General features: G+C 36.1%; 1 protein-coding gene across 7 annotated transcripts in view; it reads left to right on the top strand.

Annotated features, from left to right (window-relative positions):
• The window catches only part of CHRM3 (cholinergic receptor muscarinic 3), a 273296-nt gene that overhangs the window by 68691 nt on the left and 191820 nt on the right, over nucleotides 1–12785 (top strand). For 4 of the 7 annotated variants that reach the window (XR_009746557.1, XR_009746556.1, XM_061471186.1 and 1 more), the window contains exon 2: nucleotides 10619–10728. The exons of the other annotated variants lie outside the window; for them this stretch is intronic. The gene's annotated coding sequence lies outside the window, so the exon portion shown is untranslated. The remainder of the gene's footprint in view (nucleotides 1–10618; nucleotides 10729–12785) is intronic. 7 annotated transcript variants of the gene reach the window in all.

The raw sequence follows: 12785 nt of genomic DNA, 5'->3' as shown, positions 1-12785 counted from the left end.
TCACTTTGGTGGCCTATGCTCTGGTTTATAGAGGAAGATCTCAGCATCTTTGGGAGAATCAAATGTTTTCAGGTCACTGGGCAAGAAACTGTTTAGTTTGGCTGGACGTACAAAGTGAACTTCAGCACAAATTCCACAAGATGAGATTAAAATCATAGGTTTACGATTGCTGTCTGTTAGAAGCTTTTGGAGAAACAAAGTTTGTTACAAAAATGGTTTGTTTTGCCTGCAAAGAGATGATTAGTAATGTTTGTTGACTTATTGCGGTCTCCATCTAAAACAGTTCACTGTGACCAGGGTGTTTGAGGAACTGCTGGTTAACTCTGCTTGGAGGGAAAAGTCAGCGTGTTTCAGACACCATCCTGTCAGAAGTGCCAAGCACTGTTGCAGTTACAGGTGTACATAGTATTGATCTTCATTGATTTCATTGGGATATATTGAAACTAAACTCCACTTTGGTAATCAGCATTTCTCCATGTTGTCTTCCCCCTGCTTTTCCTTTTCTTCCCTGCACAAGATAACTTACCTGCAGAAGCCAGTGTCAGGGGTAACCTTAGGGTTGTTATGGTTTTGGTATGTTATTTCCTCACCAGCTTTGTTCAGGATTGTTGACCATGGCATTCATGGGTGATTTGCTTTAAAAGGAAATGTCAGATTGTTTTAGAAGGGAATGCAGAGTCCAGTGCTGTCTCTCTATGTATAATTGGTATGTTGTTCAATGAAGTTACTGGTGAAAATGAAAAATCTATCATGTTGATTTTTCTTCAATATAGGACTCCTTGGGTTGTTTTGGTAGTTACAGCCAAATTACCCCTTCTGAGTTAGCAGCCATACTGGACTCATTTTACTCTATTTACCTGTCAGACGCTTTCATCTGCCCAATTCTGAACTACAGATTTTAAACTAAAATACTGTCTAGTGAAGGCATGATCGCTGCCAGGAAAGCCTGCCCTTAAACTTATTTTACCATAATGTAATCTGCATTTCCTCTCTATCTCTAGTTTTGCCACAGTTATGGTTTATACCAATAGGATTTGGATGGAGAAAACAGAAGATTTTAACTCGGTCAGTGCTGTGGTTTTACTGCTAGGTGTTGCACATTTTGACTGAAAGCTTGATATGATATTTCTGTTACTTTAAATGTCAAAAATTTGCTACTGAACTTGATTTTGATACCATAGAAATGGGTGTTCTATGAGTACCTAAGGGATTTATAGGAATTCCAGATGTATCCTTCTAATTATTTACAGTGAACAATAGGGTTAAATTTGATGCCCTTCTTCTGTGTGATCTTGTTCTTGCATTATTGATGTACTATATGGAATGCGGTAGTCTTAGAAATCTGGATTTCCTGTAACTTGCATGACTTTTTTTTTTTTTTTTTTGAAGCAAGTTGCAAAAGGAACTGGCACAAACTACAAGAAACTGAAGAAACAGAAATAATATTTTGGGAAGAACATTATTTTTCAGTTAAGAAAAACAGTAGCGGTAGCAAAACACTAATGAAATACTAATGAAAATTAAACTCTTAAAAGGTGTTTTTAGTTATCATATTTTTTTAAAACTAGAATTCTACTCTTTCTTAAGGGCAAAACCAACATAACACGAATCTAAATGAAGAAAAAAGAAATACCCCCAAACATGTCCCCTCGTCTTCTCTTATAACTTATTCTTCATAAATACACAAACCTATTTTGAGTGTGTGCAGAACTCCAACTAGTTTTTCAAAATCCTCTAATATTTAAAAAAACTTAGAACTGCTACGGCAATATGGTTAAGCACCTTTTATGTGGAAGAGATGTCTCCTCAGCAAAAAATGTCTCAAGCAAAGTTTTAGTTTTAAAAATGAAACAGAAATCACTTTTTTACGTGTAATCTGATAAAAAAGAGAGGGAGAGAGAATAAATAGATTGCATTTGTTAAATGAAACAAAACAATTTCTAGTATTTCGCGAGGGTAAAATAAGCATAATTGCATAATTGCTCTTCCCTCCTCCTCCCTCCTATTCTTTTGGTACTGGTTCCAATACAGGATCAAAATTTTGTATTCTTGTAGGATTTGTTCAGAACAAGATCCTGTTACTTTGTATAAAACACAGTTATAAAGTTCATGTGGGGTAGTATGAGGTAATGATCATGAATAATAAGGGTGGAGGGGTAAAGTTGTGACCACAGAATAGAATTGTGTCTTAATGAAAGCATCTTTCTTTGTTGATGTTCTGTTAAATTATTCTAAGTGTTTTATTATGGGATTTTGAAATAGAATGTAGAAAAAGAACAGTAGCCTGTCTTTTAAACTGTCACCAGCCTTGAAATCACTCTCCTCTCCGAGTTAATTGCTAAGTGACAGCAAGTGTTAGGCTTTTCTCCAATAGCTGCCTATTGAAGTACAAAAGAAACAGTACCATAGTACCAGTGAATGCTTGTCACACAACATAATGGTGCTTACCATGCAAACACTGTGTTAAAACAGTTTTCTTCACACGCTGCCTGATCTCCTTGATGTAGATATAAAACTGTCGGTCTGTCAGTATCAGGAGGAGCAAGGTTTTGCTGCTGTGCTTGCAGGGATGTTTCTGAGCATGTAGGCCACATGCTGCGGGTGAGGAAATAACGTCAGCATTTGGGCTCGGTATTCTGGGGGCTCTTCATAGTGTAAATTCACAATGAGTAAAAAATTCCTTCTGGGTCTTTGAAAGCAGAAAAAAGTCCATTGGCATGGATACCTATGGCCCAATCAGTTGAATAGCAAAGTTATAATCCACTAAGTGAGGTTAAGAAACTGTTTTATTTTGTACAGTATAAATATTGCTGTCTCTTATGCAGAAGCATTTGTATGTGTTTCATCTACAGAAAAGGTACAGGATAAAGAATAGTTTCAGAGGAAGGTGTTCTACTGAAGTCTCTCAAGACTGAAATCTGTGATTTCTCTTTCCATTTGCATTAGTAATTCCTATTCTGATGAAACAAGTATGGTATGGTTCTTCAGGCATCTACCTAAAATTTATGAAGTGATTACCCCTCCATTTATAGTGTGTTCTTCCTTGCCTCTTGTAAGCTTGTTTTAATATCTGAAGGTTAGTCTTTAGGTCATAGCCTTTATAGGCTTAGCATAAGCCTTTAATTTCTATTTAATGATTTTTGTGTGTAACTTATTCTCATAATTACTACTAATAAAGCTACTACATAGCAAAATACAGTACATCCTTTTAGTACCAGAATTATTTATCTTATTTGTTTATATCTTATTAGCAGAAAAAATACTGTCTCTTCTCATTTCCCCCAAAAGGACCTTCCTAGACGCTATAATAGCACACAGAGTAATATAGAATAAGAATATTCATATTTGCCTAACATCTTGATGATTTTTTTATTTTTATTTTTTTTCATTGCCTAAGGTTAAGTTACAATAGGAATTATGCTTAAAACAATGATAGAACTAGGGCTTTAAACACTGGGTTTTATCACCCATATAAAAATCAGTAATATAAGCTGACTATCTGGCGTTTGTACAATATGTGCTTATGCCTCAGTAGCAAAAGACATCTGCTTAACTAACTTGCTCAGCAATTTAAAGAGCTGCTTATATTGTGAACTGATGGCTATTCTGTTACCTCAAAGCCTTTTAAAGTTTGTATGTCTCATCTGTTGTAGCAAAATTACTTTTTCCTTGCTGATTTTGCTGTGCAGTATTTTCACAGAGAAATAAATGCAATGAAACTTTCCAACTCTACCCGCTTCCCATCTCTTGTGGTTTTCCTCCTGCTTTCAGGATGCCACTTCCAATGCAATTCTTCTAGCAATGCAAAGAGAATTTGCTGACTCTGCCTCTAGTGCGTCCATTATTTTTTTGATCCTTCAGAGGGAAAAACTTTGACAAATTGGCCAGCTGGCTCCCTTTGCCAAGTGTCAAGGAGTAATTTTCCTGGTTCCTGCATTCCTTGATTTGAGATTCTAAACTTCCCTCTCCCCGAACCTGCTGGTGTAAATGGAAGGCCTGGGAATTGCTTAGAACATCCCTAGCAACTTTCAGGGGAAAGCAGCACTTCAGATGTTGAGTAACTCATTCATGTACAAGGTAGGTGAAGTACAGTATTGACACTTTCCAACTTCTTCCCAAGCAGTTCTGTGAAGTGCAACTTTTTTTTTCCTTCTCACTGTATTTATTGGGGGGGCGTGTTGAGGAGACAGCATTTCACACCTGTATCTGTAGAAGAAAACACTGAGCAAGATCTGGGGCCCCAAAGGAAATCTGTAGAGCAGACATACACATGACCATAAGGGAATTGCAGGTAATGAACACTAGACAAACATATAACATCAAAAGTTGCCAAGGTGAAGACAACCAGTGCAACTAATACAAAAACCATGAATGGAGAATGGGGAGACAGTTGAACAGTTTTATTTATAAGGTCATGATTAACATAAATTTTTGCATTGCATAATGGTTAATTACTGACTGCTTAAATTACCTTACATAACAAGACTTCATCCTATAATCCATGGACTCTGAAACAGCTGCTTTCTTTCCCCTACATCTTAAGTTTTATCTTTGCTCCCAAGAAACAAGAAATGTTTTCATATTTTGTAATCCTGATCAGTGTGTATAGTGGGTATTTGCTGCACAAAGCTAGGTGTCCTACATTCCAGTGAAGAGGAGGATGAATGACACAATGGTGTTAAAAACAGCCTAATTTCTCCCTAGGCAGGTTTTATTACAATGTAATATAGGTGGTATTTTTTTCCACAAGTAGTTATATGGCTGGAATATTTAGTGGTTTATTGTTAATTAATACCAGTTCATTAAAAGATTAGTTCTGGATGCACATGCTAAGCACAACTGCAGTCCTGCTGGTAAGTTGACCAAGGGAACCATGTTCTGCTCTCCAGTACAATGGAATCCTGGATAAGGATTCTTTTCTGGATAATGTAATTTTCTTTTGACATTGGGGTGGGGTGTGTTTTTTTTGTGTGTGTGTGGTTTTGGTGGTTTTTTTTTTGCTGTTGTTGGTTTGTTTTTTTTTTTTTTTTAATAAAAAATTTTTATTACTAGAAAAGCAATATGTTATTACTAGAAAGCAATATGCTCAAAGGATGCTCAAAGCATCAGTTCTAACTTTGTTCATACATCACACAGGCAGAAGGTGGTAAAATAACTACAAAACAAAGTTGGGTTTGGTTTTTCCTGCTGTGTAGCACAACAGGCTGCTCAGGAGCTTATCTAGTTTCCCCAAATACTATTTGGTTTATAGAATATGAAGATGTAAATACTTGCTTTGCCAAGCAATATCAGTGACTGTTCACAGAATAAATCTGGTGAGAAGCAGTATTTTTGCATGTGACTTCTCCTTTTTGTTACCAATATGGTAAAAATATTCTGGTGAGTCAGCCATTTTCTTCAAGGTGAGCAAGAAATATAAAGCTGCTTTTCTAGTGGAAAAAGAGGAAATAAGTTGTTGACAGGGGTAGAGTACTGTTCTTCATGATGTCCGTTGGTCAAGAATCTGTTAGAGACTGTATACTGTATACTGCCATGAAAGTTAATTTTGCATCATAGAAAGGACATGCATCAGCAGTGTTGGAGAACAAGTGTCACATTTTCATTAAAAATTTGCGCAGAACAGAGCTCTCACAGGAAATACATTAGCTTTATTTCTTCACCTGATGTCCTGCTAATGGAAGAAAGTGAGTGACAAAGGGAGTTCGTGGACTGATGCATATAAGAAGTGATATTCAGAACCTGTTGATATAAACTGACATGTTGATTCTTCTGTCCTGTTGCCTTACAGCAGCAAAATGGGTATTTTTCCCACAAAGGACTTAATAAAAGGTCCAGATAAATATCGCATAGCATTGTGAGTCTTCATGTGGATCTGAAGTAGTCTAAATGAAGAATGTGGTTTGAATGGGAAATTAAGAGCAAAATGTTCATCCAAATCCTTCTAAAATTACTTGAAATAGATACCACCAGTGCCTACGTGGAGTCCTACCTAAATTTGAAAACCAAATTGAAACTGTTCATCAGTAATTCATTACTAAAATTTTTATTTTAAAATTACAATAGTCATAAATAACTTCATGAAAACCACAACACTGAAATATTGAGGAAAATAATTTAAATTCATTGAAAACATTGAATGAGGATATAGTAAAGTGAGAGATCCTTATGGAGGGGAAAAAGGCAAAGAAAGATGGAAGTGAGGTGTGAATTATGTTTAACAGTTCCAATTACTCCAAGCAGTATTCACTATTCAAAGATCCCAGGTAAACAATCCCTCTTTCCTCAGACTGAAAACCTGTTGTTTTAATATCAGCCAATTCTTTGCAAAAATTCAGATTTTTTTTTTTTTTGAACAGTGCATGCTGCCAGATGCACTTTTAATTAACTGTGCTCTGAATGCAGCTTCATTACTTCCTTTTTTTTGATATCTTTTTTACTTTTGGAAAAGAATATTTTAATGGAAAATCTCATTCTTTGGCCTCTGAGTAGTGCTTTGTTGGGTTTTCTTTGTTTGGGTTTTTTTTTTGTTTGTTTGTTTTTTGCTGTAAGTATAAGCTAAATTGGTTACACTTTGAAAATAGGTCTGTGGGTGGTAGAATTTGTGTAAGGACCAAAAAGCACTTTGTCAGTACTCATTAGGCATTGTGGTTATAAGGTCTTGGTGTTAAAACAAACTTGTGGGTTTCAAGCAATAATATGGTACTCCATAGTTTTTAAATATTGGATATTCAAAACATTAAACAAAGTTTGATTAAAACAACAGTTACAGTAGTTGCCAGGGTAAGCATGTTCAGTCATTTGGATATGATCCAGTTTTGTTCATTATAAGGGGATAAATGCATCCAGTTTCTCTTCCTGCAGTAAACAATTAATATATTGTTGTTCTTCATTGTGTTATAATAATAATTGGCATTTAGCATGTCATTGATGCAAATGTTAGCATAACCAAACCTAATGAGAGGGTTTCATTTAAATAAAGAAAAATGTATAAATAACAATTTGAACATAGTCAATGATTTAAAACAAGCTGTGCATCGAGTGTTTTATCATCAAAGCTCTTTAGCACTTTTATGCATTTACACAGTGTGTCTGTCCTGGTTTGCAGTGTGTAGCTGGCAGCGCTGTTTGGTTTTTACATTTTCGTTTGCATTATACCAGGTAGTAATCATGGGTTTGGCCAATTTGAAAATCAGAAAGAGCGAGGGTCAAGAATAACATTTAGAATTAGAGGTTACAGGTACACAAAATGCTCTCTTCTGTGATATGCCTGAGTGAAATTTGATGTATCCAACAAGTAAACACATATCCAATACTAAGTATGTGTTTTGGCTCAGAGGGACATATGCAGAGTAGGAGAGGCGGTCACTGCATGAATGACTGCCCTTGCAGGTGAGCATCTCTGGGACAGGCTTGGATAACTGACTTTAAAGGGTGTGTGAATGACTCACGGATGTTGTCTATACAAGCTGAGCCATTTGCAATGAGCTATTTGAGATTAGCCTTTCATTGATTGTGAAATAGACACAAAATACCTGTGGTTTCTAATTAGTTTTCAGTGCAGGTTGCTTGTTAGGAAAAAAAAACCCTTTGCCTTTATTGAAATGACCGCTTAGATTTCGGTAGAGAACAATGCTTGCAAACTACTTTTGTCAATAGTGTTCACTTCCTTCAAAGCAAGTTTTCTAATTAGTGAAATCAATTGCAAATTCATTTTCCATCTGGATACTTTTGTAGCTGCATAGGACAATCATAAAATTGCCCTTATTTAGAAAGGTTTCTGTGGAGATGGCAGAGACACACATACAGTCTAAAACTGTCTCCACATGTCTGAGGCATGAATCCAGGAAAAGATCTTTATTTCATTCTCGGAGACCATCTGACTATTTTTGTACTCTGCTGACCTTAGAACCTCTGCTCTCAGTGCAGGCTGCCCCTTGTGCTGGAGGTGGTAACAAGTGCCAGGCCCTGTGCTTGTGCTGGGCACTGCTTACCTTGCAGTGCCTGGCTGCAGGGATATGCCATACCTATATAATGCTGATGCACAGGGCCTCCTGTTTTTCATGTAGCTGTATGTATGACTAATTTCAACCAGATGTTTTGTATTCATTGAAGTCACAAATAAATTCGTACTGTCTACCTGTGCCACTTAAGTGCTGGCAATAGATCAAGACCCTGGCTAGAATGAGGAGATTTTTAGTTGATTGCATTTCAGGTGTTTTATACCTTTCGCTGATGTTAGCAGGGTCCTTAAAAAGCTTCTGTATTGTGAATAATAACTCATTGGGTTTGTGTGTACACAAAAAAAGAAATACAGCATTAATGCATGCAAGGTTTATTTTTCTTTGTATTGTTAAAGTATTTGAAAACATAGAAGTCTTTTTATGGCTTTTGGTTTTATGGACAGTCAAAATACCAAGGAAGGCCAAAACTTGTATTGTTTTGGCTCTGCAGATGTCTGCTTGAAGGATTAAGGCTGTCAGCAGAATGTGTAAACACCATTTCTAGCCTTTTAAGTTGGTCACTAAAGCATCTTTAAGAGCAGTTTGAGAATTTAGTCCTGCATGACAAAGCTCTCAATCATGTGACGAAATGATGGTCAGGGTCTTCTCTTAAAATGTTTTAGTAACTTTGCAGTTCACAGTAGTAAGTCACTTCTCTTATATTTGAGATGCAGTGATTGAACATGCATCTGTAACTAGTCCATGGACTTATAAAATCAAGTTTACTTTAACTGCGAGTTTACCTCAAGTTAAGAAGGGGTAATTATTTAAACAAGGGTGTAGTTATTCAGAAATTATATTGTCACTGTGATCTGCTTAAAGTTGCTGATTTTTTTCTGAATAAAGCTTGATCCTACTTGAAAATAGGTAATTTTGTCCTTGCCCTTTGAAACAACATTGGAAAATGAATACAGAAATGTTTTTAGAAGAACATGCACAGCAACAGCTACTGTATGTGAATAGAATGCCTTTTCCTAAGCATATTCGATTTGACTTTCATATAGGTCTCCACCATGCTAAGAGTATTCTGATGTTTTGGACAATGAAGAATTTATTTCCCTTGTACAATGAATCTGCTGTCCATCTAGTTTTCACAAATTTACGTATTATTTGACTGAGCTTATAATTCAGCATTTCTGATTTTTTTTTGTGGGGGAGAAGGCAGAATGGAAAGGTGAAATATTTGGATGGGTCATGTAGCTGCCCTTAAACAGAATTCAGATGTAGAATTTCAGCAGAAGGGGTGGGAAAGAAAGGCATGATGCAGACGAAAATAATCTGTGCAAAGTAGTCAGAAAATTATATTTTACCTAAGCTTTTCTTATTTCAGGTGAAAAGAAAATTCCATTTTAAGATCTCCACAGTTCTGTGGAAAATGTAAAACCCAGTTCAGAGAGATCATTGAAATTTCATTCTGTATCTGAAAATCATGGTTTGGAACCAGTCACTTTAAAAATGTTCAGTGAAAGAGGAATCGCTGTGCTGGAATCACATTTTCACTTTAGTGTTGACTTAATTTTAAGCTAAGATTTGAGTTTAAATAAAACTGTAATAAAAAAAAGCTTCTCTTAAGAGGAAATATTTAAATCTGAAACTACTGAAATGGGATGCTTCAAAGGTGGTAGAATGCTCTCATCCATTTTTGCAAAAAGGCCCAAACCAACCAACCAACCAGCCAAAAACCCCCAAATAAACCCAGATTTGTCAAATTTTCAGTTTGAGATAGAGTGTAAGTTGCTGCCCCTTATGGGAATTTGGAGGAATGATGAAAGAATGGTTCTGTAATTTTTTTTTTCCAAAAAGCTCTATTTTTATTCAGTGAATAAAGATGAATTTTAGCTCAGCTTTTACCTCAGCTGCTTGACCTGGAGCCTGCCTCTCTTACTTTTCTGTCCATCATCTGGGTCTGAAAATTAGACTTTGAGGGTAGATCCTCTGATGAGCTTTGTATCACTCTGATCTTTCTGTTCAGTGAAATAGAAGCAAAGAATTAATAATAATTAGTTAATAATTGCTGTTGATGGGATGATGAGTGTTCCTTGTTCTCTGTGCACTTCTAACCCAAGTTAAGCGGTGTACCTTGTCTTAGAGGTATTGGTGTTATCACCCGCCCGCCGGCGTGTGTGCTGCGTACATGTTGCGCTTTTCCTCTTCACCCAGCTTTGTACCTAATTCTGGAGAGTGGATTTTATGCTTTGGTGGAAATTACACTGTGAAGTCCTGCATAAAATAAAAAAAAATTATAAAAAATAAAATAATAAAATAGATCTTGAAAACATTTTGAGTAAAATGCTGTCCTGGGTCCAGCAAATGCTGCTGGATAAGACTGTTGTCAAACAGCAGGGAATAAAGGGTCTGAATGCTTAAAAGTCAGCTGAAAGCCAAAAAACCTGCAAAATATTTGCAAATTAAGTATCTGAGCAAGATACATTGCAGTGGTTGTGCAAGAAGCTTTTGCTGAATGGAGGTGATATGTAACAGGATCTTTTCTAACTGTGTTTTTGTCTTTTTAAAAGTATGCTTTAAAGAGCAGTCAAACTGTATTTTAAGTAAGGAACACTCAGTTTTCACTATTTCAGGGTCTGATCATCTTTTGTGTGTTTTTTGTTGTTTTAAAGCTCTTGACGGTTATGGCCAAATCTTTCATCAGCATATTGTATAATGAGCTACCCATTGGATGATTTACAGTCATCTGAAACATGATACATACTTCTCTTCCTTGTCCATGGTAAGTGTTGTGCCTTTGCATACCTATTAAATACTGACTTTCAGAGAAGGAACTACAAATTTGCAGTGACCTGAGTTGGATGTTGTTCTCACTGTTTTCATATGTTAATTTACTGAATAAATTTAAAAAAACAGGTCTTTGTCCTAAGCTGTTTGAGGATGTTTTAAAACTTAAAAAAAAACCCAACTTTTTTTTCTATTATTTTAGAGCTGTGCAAACATCCTGATACATAGCTTGAAATGCTCTTTCAGCTTGAAAGCATGCTTACCTCCATGCAGAGTATCTTATTTCAAAATAGGTTCCAGCCAAATGTTTTTTTTGCTATGACACATACCACAATGCATTCAAGAACAAAATAACTATAACTGTTAGAAATATAATTCAAAACACAGGGAAAAATAAATTAGTGAAAATATTTAGAAGGAAGTTTTCAGTTTTATTTTTGCACTGCTTCTGTGTTTTGTGCCTGCAGTTAATCTGATTATAGTATCTGTGAGCAATGTTAAGTATTGTATAAACAATAACATTAAAAGCAAGGCTCCTCATAATATAACTGAGCTATCACTTCTGATTTACAGTGTCCAGACACGCAATAATGAGATCCAAAGCACTGGTTCATTTGGCTAAACACATTGACAAACCAAATTTGGATATCAAAATGTTCCACTGACTGCTCTTTAACACAACAGAAATAGCAGCCCAGTCTCCTGTCGAAATATCAGGTTAAGCATTTGATGTTAAAATCCCCACTGTCTTGATCTTCTCTTTAAGTGTTTTGACATGGCTCTTCTGTCAAAGTTTGTGAATGGTGCTGTATTTTCTGGAATAGTTGCTTAGCCATTGTTAAAGTCTGTTTATGTTTGTTACCTTAAGTCTGTGGCTAGGGTTCAAGTTAGAAAAGTAGAGAAATGCAAGCATTGAGAATAGAAGAGGCGAATTAATGGCATTAGTCAAAGCCATTCTTGTGACATGCTGAAGTACTATAATGAGGTAAGACAGAGACAATATAGTTTCCAGAGGTGTGTTTACACTTGATAATGGAAAAGATGTGTTTAAATATTCCATATAAACTGATAGAGATATTTTATCAGCAAAACTGTTTACTGTTATTTTTGGTGGAAGTAGGTAATTACACACTGAAATGAACAGACATATAGCATCTCTTTTTCATCTTTTGGAGGACATCTTCTGCTTGTCTATGTTACCAATTTCAGCTGGCTTTGCACTTCAAATGGTACATCTCCCAGATGTTAACCATACAAGTTTGAAACCAGGGAGCCAAATAAATAGCAAAGAAAACATCGCCTCACTTGTTTCCACTAGCAAATTATTGAGGGGGGGGAGAGGAAGGGAAGAGGTAAAGGTATTGTTTTGGGTTATCTAACACCTGTTAATTCATTGAGGCAGTTCCCTGGGTATTCACTGAGTTCTGCGTTGTTCCTTAACCAAGCTTTTTATTTGCTGAATTAGCCAATTTGCTTCAAAAACTTGACCTTTTCTTCTCTTCCTTATCATCAATGTGCCATACATTTTTGAGCCTGTTTTTGCATCCTGAATGTTCATTGATTCATGATGAAATAAGGGCTTTGTAACAAGTCTGGTGAAATAGCTAACTTCTTTAAACAGAGAATAGGATGTCTATCCCACATGCTTAAACACTGCAGGATTTTGTCTTCTTTTCCAGAGGTCCACTACACCACATTTTACGGCAATTATTTTCTCTGTCCACCAGCATGAGAACAGAATCCAGTCCACAGTGTTTCCTTTGTGGCAAAACTGAAAAAAATACCTGTGATGATGTCTTAAATTGTTTAAGTAATGCCACTCTATGTTGCCCTGATTAAAAAATGACAAAAAAAAGAACAAGCAAAAAAAACCAAAAAAGAAATCCAAACCAAAAACCCCCAAAAAACAACCCAGCCCAAAAATACCCAGCAGCAAAAACACACCCCCCCCCGCTTGCTTTGGCAGTCTTATTTGTAAGATTTGTTCCTCTCTGCAGTCAAACTCTTCAAGAAAAGAGCACATGTGTGTGTGAGGGCGTCTTCATCCCCTTC

The sequence above is a fragment of the Pezoporus flaviventris genome, unplaced genomic scaffold (assembly GCF_033815535.1).
Source record: "Pezoporus flaviventris isolate CSIRO_AGI_PZ_B2104156 unplaced genomic scaffold, CSIRO_AGI_Pfla_v1 ptg000066l, whole genome shotgun sequence".
Taxonomy (NCBI): Eukaryota; Metazoa; Chordata; class Aves; order Psittaciformes; family Psittacidae; genus Pezoporus; species Pezoporus flaviventris.
The sequence above is the reverse complement of the archived record's forward strand: the minus strand, read 5'-3'. Positions and strand labels throughout refer to the sequence as shown.